The sequence below is a fragment of the Macrobrachium rosenbergii genome, chromosome 41 (assembly GCF_040412425.1).
Source record: "Macrobrachium rosenbergii isolate ZJJX-2024 chromosome 41, ASM4041242v1, whole genome shotgun sequence".
Lineage (NCBI taxonomy): Eukaryota > Metazoa > Arthropoda > Malacostraca > Decapoda > Palaemonidae > Macrobrachium > Macrobrachium rosenbergii.
This window is the reverse complement of record NC_089781.1, coordinates 3,528,565-3,539,396: the sequence shown is the minus strand read 5'-3', so window position 1 is coordinate 3,539,396 and position 10,832 is coordinate 3,528,565. Positions and strand designations below refer to the sequence as shown.

General features: G+C 37.3%; 1 protein-coding gene across 2 annotated transcripts in view; it reads right to left on the bottom strand.

The window, feature by feature from the left end:
* The window catches only part of LOC136826587 (uncharacterized), a 43,940-nt gene extending 43,493 nt beyond the window's left edge, over positions 1-447 (bottom strand). For both annotated transcript variants that reach the window (XM_067083805.1, XM_067083808.1), the window contains exon 1: positions 321-447. The gene's annotated coding sequence lies outside the window, so the exon portion shown is untranslated. The remainder of the gene's footprint in view (positions 1-320) is intronic.
* Positions 448-10,832: the final 10,385 nt, after the last annotated feature.

Below are 10,832 nucleotides of genomic sequence, written 5' to 3'. Positions count from 1 at the left end.
ATATATATATATATATATGTGTGTGAATATGATATACATATGTGAGTCTACTATACATTCGCACGTATAACCATAAGATGCTCTTCATCACGAAAGACAATCACTGAATATTACTGCATTGAACAAGGTCTCAACCCCACTTAAAGCAAATAAAAAAAAATAAGATAAGTAAATAAGCATTCGATCTTTTATTCTGTGAATAGCTTTTGGAAGAGGAGAATGAAAAGATGCACCGTCACACACACACGCACACAGACACACACACACTCACACAAAATAATAACTCCAAGATTTGACAGCCCTTCCGTTGACTCTCTTACCTGTTGACCGAACGGATTACGAAGAAGAAGTAAAGGAGGCAGTTCTTCGCAGGAGCAAAATAACCTTACGTTAAGAAGAGCGCCGACACATTCGCTCGTTTTCTTTCCGGGAAAGTTTCGCTCGGGACCCGTCCCCATATCGTATTGCATCCAATTTTATATCGTCGAACCGTTATGACATCCTTTCTCCTTTACGGACATACACATCGCTGGTTAGGTCTTTTCGTTTCTAAGTGGTTCTCCCTCTTTTCATGCACAAACTCTCGAAAATACTAATATCCCGGGGATATTAGATTATCAAAACAAACTAACTAATTTGAGAGAAGCAGCGGACATACGAAACTAGAGGCTGGTCGAGAACAGTGACCACCTGTAGTTTCTCTCAGGGATGAAACCCAATTTTGATCCCTAAACATAAAGCAATAACAACTAGTTTCCCATGTCACGCTTACTTCTGCTGCAAGAGCACCTTTCTCTTCGCAAGGAGAGTTGCCGCTAGTTGCCAGAGAGACAGTTGTGTTTGGGTGAATTTACTTTCGGATAAACAAGCGGCCAACGAGAAAAAAAAAAATTTACAAGAAGTCGAAATAAAAATCAAAAAGAGCGGAAGAGGGAAGGCGCAGGTGTTTAAATTAGAAAGTATTTACCTTTTAGTCCCAAAAGACTTCATTCGATGCACAAGACAGTTTTGACTTGAATGAATCACGGAAAATATTTTTTTACGAAGTCACAATAATAAAAATATTCACTTCAAGGAATATTACGTAAGTATGTACATGATTATATATACTTACACATGTTAGTTATCGTTTGTTACATACCAGTAATATTTGCTCTGCCGTTATATATTTTCTTAACTTTCAAAATATTTTAAGGTACAAAGATCTTACCAACATTAATAAAAAAAAATATTCATTATAAATTCAAATTTGGGGAAATAAAATATTAAAAATTCCAGTGCGGTTCAAAATAATGATGACTCATCTTCTGGATATACTTTGTGGTACAAATGAAACTCCTTAATGAAAAAATAAAGTTCTTCAATTTTCGTAATATGATTCCGTGCATGGTGAAATACCCATGAAAGAGATAAAGGGGCCCACTCCTGGATATATAACCATGATATTAATACAATTCATTAAGCACTATTAATAGCACGTACACATCAGTACCAACTGATTATCAAAGTAACTACAAACAGCTAATAATTATAGCGTCATGGATAAAGTTTATTATATAATTCATCTATCATCTACACTCGTTTGCAAATGCAAACAACACCACCAGATTGAAAGTAAAACGCCAACCGCCCGGAGCCAATGAAACAACTGTAAATGGCAAACAGGGTGTCACAAAAGGTCAAGGAAGGTTATGATTGGCTAAACCGAGCTACGGGCGAAACGGCTGCCCTTGGCACCAACGCACGTGCTACACTTGTACTCAGGTTACATGTGGATACGTCGTGATTTTAGCTCTGCGTTGTAACTTTCACAAGACAACCCACACACCATGAACTGTTTGACGTTCCTAAATATATTACGCGTGGGAACACTAATCGTGTTCCCAGTACAGTTTTTTTTTCAACAAAACTTGATTCTGGGTGTCCTATTGAGTGATCGACACTCCAAGAGAGAGAGAGAGAGAGAGAGAGCGGGGGGCGGGGTCTGTTTGTAGCTATAATTCTTAAATGGTATACCCACTTGTAGAATCGAAAGGATCCAGGGATCTTCGCATGGCGTATTTATGAAAATGCGTTCTTCTTTCTTCTTCTTCTTCTTCTTCTTCTTCTTCTTCTTCTTCCCTTCCACACCCTGCTATCTGAAGTTTTGACCACATTGCCATTAACAATGTTGAAAAATGATCCACAACAGTCAAGATAAAAAAATCAAGGTTTTGTCCACTTCTACCATAATTATAAGAGCAAGGGAGTTTTCCCAATTTTTTCTGTCATATAAAAACCACTTTAATAAAGAAACTGTAATTATGTCGAAGATGCTTGATGACCCTTTGTAATTTACGAAGATTTAAATACATAATGGACCCATAACGTACAGTGGGTTACATGTATTACTTGAAAGTTTTAAGTCCTCCGGCACTGCGAAGACAAAACAGTTTTTACCGATCAATACAACATCTATCTCCTCCCCATTACACACACATGCATAAACCCTTGAACTCTCACACAGAATACAAAAACATGAAAACAGACAGGGCAATTCTTTTAATAGTCCTAACTGCTACCCGGGAAAAAAATTAACATTTAATTCATGTTAACACTGAACAAAAATCCAGTTATAATTTACTGCAGTGACACACATGGATTAATTTATTTCCAAATATTCTCGAGTAGTGTTACAAAGCAGAACAAATAGGGTTCACTGAACCAAGCGAAGTTCCCAGTCACCTTGTGTGACGAAGGGTAAAAAGATGACAGGGAAAGCAACGTGTGCCTTCCGCCAGAGCCTGTTCAAAGTCATTTTTCGGGAATGAAGGTGGCCACTTTTAATCACAGTTGTTTTGAAACGTGTGATTAATCTCTCGTGTATGGAATAAAACAATTCAGTCGCCTGATGGTCGATTTACCAGAGATATTTGCTGATATCCAAGCTCATTTCCTTCTACTTTTCCTTCATCCGCCACAATTACTTCAGCGTAATAGCAACGCAGAGCATTGTTGTTATTAAAATGGCGAAGCAATTGTCAGCACGCAAGAAGCTGAAATGGTTACCAAGCTCGACTCACCTGCAAGTGTAGTTGGTGGGGATTGTGGGGGCGGGGGTGCGGGGAGGGCGGGGAAGTTAAGTATACCTTATTTTAACCTGACCACTGAGCTGATTAACAGCTCTCCTAGGGCTGGCCCGAAGGATTAGACTTATTTTACGTGACTAAGAACCAATTAGTTACCTAGCAACGGGACCCTCGAGTACAACTTATTGTGGAATCCGAACCACATTATAGCGAGAAATGAATTTCTGTCACCAGAAATAAATTCCTCTAATTCTTCATTGGCCGGCAGGAGACTCGCGCTCGGGTCTAGCAGAGTGCTAGCCGAGAACTCTACCGACTCGTCCAACGAGGAACTGGGGGCGAGGGGGGGGGACACCCTGAAAAATCCAATGCGCCTCTTTTGTCCTCAGCAGTTATTTATGTTAGTCAACTATGATGTGTCACAGCCAGGGTGGAGAAAGGCAGACATTTACCCACCTCATCCTTAAAAGACAATGCAAATCGTAAATATGTATGTAGTCCACGCACACACAAACATATACATACATATGTTATATAAATATATCAAAACTTCCTATTAATTTTTTATTTCAATTTACTTCAGATTGCATGATTTCAGAAAGAAAGCAGTGATCAGTATTTATTTGCATGAGAAATATATACAGTATATTACCCTTTCCTAAATCTCTTTTAAGTCTACTGTCTGCAACTTGAAGTTATATTTCATATATATAACATATATATATATATATATATATATATATATATATATATATATATATATATATGTGTGTGTGTGTGTGTGTGTGTGTGTGTGTGTGTGTGTGTGTTGTTTTAGAGAGAGAGAGAGAGAGAGAGAGAGAGAGAGAGAGAGAGAGAGAGAGTTCAACAAATTATAAACCCAAAAATAGGATAAATAATTACTTCAAAACATGTAACTTAACTCTACAGCTATTAAAACCCGTTTTGCGAGTCCTTCTTGAAATCAATGGAAAACTTTAATCATACTACAACTTTCAACCAAGTAAACATTTTATGCTGCATTTTTATGCATCTGTTAAGTAAAACTTATGCAGACTAGAGATACAATTACATCTCAGTCATTACAGTAGACAGACTGCATACTAGAAGAAAACAATCAATGAAAATCAAAAACAACATTATAGGCGACAGATCTCTTCAATAAATCTGCCTTCTTCCTGACGCCATGCAGTTCATCGACTCTTCTGACCTGATGTCATGTAAACCTGCTTTCGGTCATCATAGTAATACGAGGTAGGAGCATGGAAAACTCCTGCAATAGTTATATGTAAGTTTGAATAAAATAATTTGGAAATATTAAAGTATGTGGAATTATCTCTCTCTCTCTCTCTCTCTCTCTCTCTCTCTCTCTCTCTCTCTCTCTCTCTCTCTCTCTCGTGTATATCTTCCCTCGGCAGAGTCTAGTGTAATGCAGTTTGATCTGACTGAATATTTCGTATTGACGGCTGATCTTCATCCACACACACACCTCGTTTGCGTTTTTTAATTTCCTCCGGCGATAGCGATTCAAATTGTTTTAAACTGATTACTTCTTATTCAGCACAATTTTCCCTCGTGTCCGCTTTGGCGAGATTATCGCATACATCATCAGCGACGCCGCGACGGGATGGAACATCTAAACGAGATTTCACGTTTTTGTCTTCATTGTATTTTTCCTTCCCTCAACCTGGATAGTCAGGTAATTCATTTTGCGGTAACTTTGGCATTTGTCGCATTTAAAACTACCATTTCTTGGACTTCTAATACACGTAGTTTCTCATTCGGAATGTACGAGGGATCTACGGCACTCAAAACACTACCCCAGTCGCTGAATATGAACCGTTGCACAGCCATGCACTGTTTGTAAGAAAATGGCAGTGTTTGTTATCTCCTGACCATTTATCTTTTGTATTTAAGAGGCCGCAAAACAAGACAAGACAGAAATACACTAATGAAATTTTCTTCATGTAAGATTAAACTAAATACTCTATAGTGTTAGGGGACTTCATTCACTTTGCTCTGAATATCCGATTACCTTTACATTTGCTGTGGTCCCATGCGTAAATGCTTTCGGTAGTTAACTGTAAGCGTAATTTTATTTACAAAATTATAAAGTACTTGCAGGTTAAAATCATCTCACGCACATGTTATATCCAGGGTTCTTCAGATATTAATACTACCTGGAAATAGGCATTAGAAATTAAAATGATTTCGAGCACTAAAAATTATTCCAACTTTTTACTTTTATGCATTTTCATAAGTCTCAAACAAATCCTTCATTCCTAAACTTCTTATGGGGGAGGGGGGAGCTTCAATGGAGCTTTGAAATTTGCAGACCTCATTGTAACTGAAAGCAATTTGATGGCAGCACAAGACCAGACACTACAAATACAATATATACAAAATAAAATAAATGGTCAAACATCGGCATCACCTATGTGCCGCAATCATCAGCACAATATGAAGACACTCCAGCCATGCTATAAATGAATGCCTAATATTAGCTGAAAAGGAATACATGAGAAGGCATGACGCAGTTGCCAAAACATTACACTGCAAGATCTGCAAAGAAAATAGCCTGCCATGCACAGACATGCGATACAGCCATATACCAGAAAAAATGCTGCAAAATGGAAAATCAATGTACTCTGGGACTATGATGAAAGGAAAGATCGTGTGATACAGGCTAGAAGACGTATTAAGTATCTCGGATAGATTTAACCAGTCACTGTACAAAAGAACTAAGAACAAAAAGAGAAAAGAGAAAAGTAGCAAGATCTAATGTCAGAAATAAGGAGATTAAGAAGAGCTGTAATAAAGAAGTGCTTATCATTCCGTGAACATTAGGCGTAATCTCTGAGGACCTCAGATAAAACCAAGAGAGGACTGGATGTACAAATCTCAAACCCAACTTGCCCCTGACACGGGTACTGCTGGCCACAGCAAGGATAATCATGACAACGTCGGATAACTAAGAAAATAGGGCAGATTCTCAGGTGGAAGCTTGCAGCTCAGATCCAGACTCGGAGGTACCCACCTAGCAGTGTTGTGAGGGAATAATAATAATAATAATAATAATAATAATAATAATAATAATAATAATAATAATAATAATAATAATTATTATTATTATTATTATTATTATTATTATTATTATTATTATTATCTAAACACTCAGATTCTTTTAAACTGTTAGGTAATATAGTCCTATGTAAATGCAACGCCTAAATTTTTCTTTCTCTCCTGTCATGTACCCTAAACAAGCAAAAGCATTTACTAGACTTCCAGTACGCGCGCACGTGACCCATATGTACAGCGAAAAAGAAAAGATTTCCTCCGATTTATATTCCTACATTTAATCTGAAGAGAGAGAGAGAGAGAGAGAGAGAGAGAGAGAGAGTCCTTTCACTCAGCGTCCTTGAAAATTTAAGCTGAGAGAAACATGCTATGCGATTATCAAAAACTTGGCAACGGTTGAGGTCTGCCTGACGAAAAGGTTACCTTAAGTATCGTTGTTTTTGGTACGAGCTGGGGAAATCCCATCTAAAACGAGCTGGCTTCTCTTGACCTCTCCAGACCTTTATTGGGAAGGTGAGGCGTGATAATGATATCGCTTTTTATTTTCCTTTTTTTTTATCTACGCTTGTTTTCCCTCATTTGCATCAGGGTAACTCGCCCTTGGCTCACTCAGGATCCGAGAAAGTTTGGCAAGCGAGATTAATTTTCTATCATTGCGCACACCCTCCCTGCAATGTTGCAATGTCAAATAATCCATAAGTTACGGCGTGCTATTATGTCATGTTATTAAAAAAAAAAAAAAAGCATTCGACTACGAAACAGTTGGAATATTTTCTAAATAATGACTTATACCGTCAGGGATAAAAGAAGGTATATAATCGTACAAAATTATCATGATTTTAGTGAGTCACAATGGATGATGCTATTGTTTAAATACTGCCATTATCCAATCACACGCCTTTGAATAACACAGGATGACAAAATAATAGTCCCATTTTGCTTCAGTGAAACTTCAAACGCCATAACAAAAGGAAAAGACAAGTAAAGCAACATCCATCCACAAAGAAAAACAAATAAAAGAAGAGTAATGATGGGGTGTTTCGGTCGGTCAGGGACCTCATGCAACGTAGAAAGATTTTTAACTCTCTCCCTCCCTCTCTGGTGTGTGTGTTTATTTATTTGATAGAAATGAGGCGGTGGGTGTGGGAAACAGTACAGCTTAAGAGAAAACTGTGGGATGTATCCACTTGCTCTCTGATGGTCTCTGGATGCTCCACCCTTTCGTATGGCCCGTTTTTACAGTTAAATGGTTTTGCTCCATGCAAATGACGTATTGATTTATTTTTTTCTAGGCTTACTCATTCGTCTCTTCATTGCCTGATTTCCTCATTCATGTATTTATCGGCTTTTCTCCTATTCTATCAAAATTTCCATACTTGCGCGTCTACATAGTCTAGCGACAAAATCTACTAATTAAGACCAATATGGGAAACCGGCGGCAGAAGATAATAATGAACTATTGGCTGTTTCCTTTTTCCAGGGAATATAAGACACGACGTAATCAACAGAGCTACCTAGCTAATGGCTCATAATAAACGTACTCATAAACCCGTTTTATGTCCATTTCTTAATGTTTATATCCAAAACGTTTGTTACGCTTTGCAAAATTTAAGAGTACGTGAGAGAACCGAGAGAAGAGAGGCGACGAATGTTTGTAAAAGTGATTGCTGGAAGAATACCCATCGAAAAAAAGTAAGCGTCACTAACTGATGCAATGAATATACCTTCACGTAAAAAGTAAGATGGGATAACGGAGTATAATTTCTTCATTTTTTCCATTTGAATCCGCAATATTTTTATTTTATTTTTTTCTTTTACAAACAGCAATTTCTCAATGTATGAGACAAGAGTAATTTCATCTATTTAGGATCAAATTCAGCCAAATGGCTGGCCAGATAAGAATTGTGAACTAATGTTGTAAAAAAAATTAGGAGAAGAGACTAAGCCAAAAATTATAGATTTCGCCAGTCGCTGTCGCCCCCATATAAAAAATAAGTGGGCCAGTAGAGAATTGGGCACATAAGATTCATAACCAGTAACCAGTAAAAGACTAAGACCTACACTTTATTCACAAGACAATCAAGTATTTGTATTTTCAGTCCTTTTATTTATTTAGACAATGTTACCTAAAGCATATGCTTCTTGCTTGCCAGTTCTTGAGCTTTGCCGCCAAGTTCATATTTTACAACCTGTCCATGATTTTCACGGTAGCTTCCAATCTGTATCACTCGTTTACAAAGGTTAGTCATTAGAACCCTTTCACGTTTTCATCTATAAGAAAACATGCATGTTTTTTCCTTAGCACACCTGCATAATTGTGAGGTTTGTGTAAATTTCTTTATGTCTGTTTATCAACTTTCGTATATAATGGTTTTTGTATCTCTCGTTATTTTCCTTTTTTCTCGCTAAATCCAAGACAATTGAAGATGCAGTTTACCAAAGAAAAAGGGATTAAGGGGGTATGACAATAGCAATGTGGCACAACAGCTTTCAGAGAGCAGAATTTCATTCAAACGTTTAACTGAATTTTAAAAAGTGTAGGAGGTAACCTGTCTAGGAAATGAAAAGAAAACTGAGCCTTCTTCTTAATGGGATTTCTTTAGGTCTGTATGTTTTTTTCGTACCGTATAATTAGACCCGTTGTATCTTTTCATTTTCTTATAATCTTTTAAAGGATTTCTGTCTTGGTAAAATGTCTCTCTCTCTCTCTCTCTCTCTCTCTCTCTCTCTCTCTCTCTCTCTCTCTCTCTCTCTCTCTCTCTCTCTCTCTTGCAGACTGAATGGTAACTGTGCCTTTTGTACCATGAATCCCTATAATAGATTCCAATCAAACGCACAGGAACGAACAACTTCCTCGTAACAATACAGCGTTTTGACGTGAAAATCTCTCTCGCATTTTTAAAGAGGCAAATCTGCTTTTAGCGAGTTGATATATGAGGCAATTACATCCTTAATTACACGTTTGTTAATTTTTTGTGAGCATTCATTTTGGGGGGGAAAATTGCAAATGAAAGGGGTAATTTATTCCGACGCCCGTGTTCTAATAGGTCTGAGCGCCGGCCTGATGAGATAGGAATAGACGGCAGCGCTATCACTTACAAAAGGATTACATTAATGAAATGTCAGTAAAGGAAACGAGAGAGAGAGAGAGAGAGAGAGAGAGAGAGAGAGAGAGAGAGAGAGAGAGAGAGAGAGAGAGAAGGAATGGGAGGGGGGAGTTATTTTCAAAAGTATTCATCTTCTTGGAGGAATATTGAAGTTTCTTTCTGTTTTCAACATTAAAATCACACTCGCTTCTAGAGCTACCAGAACATGGCTTAAATTAACGTGCTGCTGTATGACTGTGTACCCTATTCTATCTAGCAGTTCTTCCACTGGGTGAAAAGGGTAAATAAGATTGGAGTGTGGCAAAATGGGGGCTCTAAATCGGATGCCTGAGAATGAAATGTAATCTGATTTACAGTATTAAAGTGGTAAACGGAGTCATACCGGAATGAAATGCGACTGAAAATAGGTCAAAGTGAAGCGAAGAAAAAGTGACATTAAAATGGAATGTGGCTAAGTAGAGAAAAATTGGTTAATGCGTGAAAGACCGTTCAATAGCGCTAACAATCGGATGAAATGGAGTGAATTGCGAAGGTAGAAGAATACCTCATTAGCTGTAAAGTATGCCCACTCTTTCTGTAACTGTAAACAAATGGCAGGGTCGACGACTAATTACTAATTTGTGCTGAAAATAAGGCCTCTTCATATTGGCTGAGTCGATGACAAATAAGCATGACGAAATTAGTCAATCGTGGCATAAATTGACCCAGTCATGAATTCATTTGTTTACCGGAATCGGTTTCAGTGTTCAGCGAGAACCATCCTCTGCAACCTACGGTACGCGTAAATAAGGTCTGAACTGTGAAATTTTAGATTTTCATGAAAGCATGAGATGCATGTCATTATAGCATTCAGGCAGACAAAGTGTGTGTGCTGTTCAATACGTACATGATACTGAGGTCAGTTATTTCACGTTCGTGTCAGCTAAAGGAATTGTTTATATAGTTCAAATACAGAAAATTATCTTGTATATTATCAATACAATACATGATTGTGAAGGCATGCTTTCTTCTTCATCGCCGAAATAATGATAAAGATCAATGATTTTCTTGAAATATATTTTGTGTGATATCTTTCTCCACAGAAGTAAGAGCAATACATATATGATTCAAAATACATGATTATTCAGGCAAGAAACAATAACTATTTGCTCAGGTGAGGGCAGTGAAAACTCAACTTTAACATGTTTGAGTAATTAAAGACTGAAATTTAACTGGATGATCTGCTTAGTCCCTCTTGGATATTCGTTAGGAAATGTGAATACTTCTTCCTGTAAATAACTATGTTGCCTCTGTACTTGTTATCATCATTTCATCTTGAGAGTTTATTTAAGGCTTCCATCAGACAGATCCCTTTTGTATTTGTCATTTATATCTTACAGTTTTATTGGACAATTTTCTCTTCTAATATATGACTAACTTTAATTAGATATGTTTGCACGTATGGTTGCAAGTGCAAATTTTTCATGAACGAAAATTCAACCCCACTACCGTTTACCTGAGGTATTTAATCCGCCGTTTAAGACGTGTTCCACCGCGCGTTTACGATATATTATAAATGTATTTGATGTAATTTCAGATG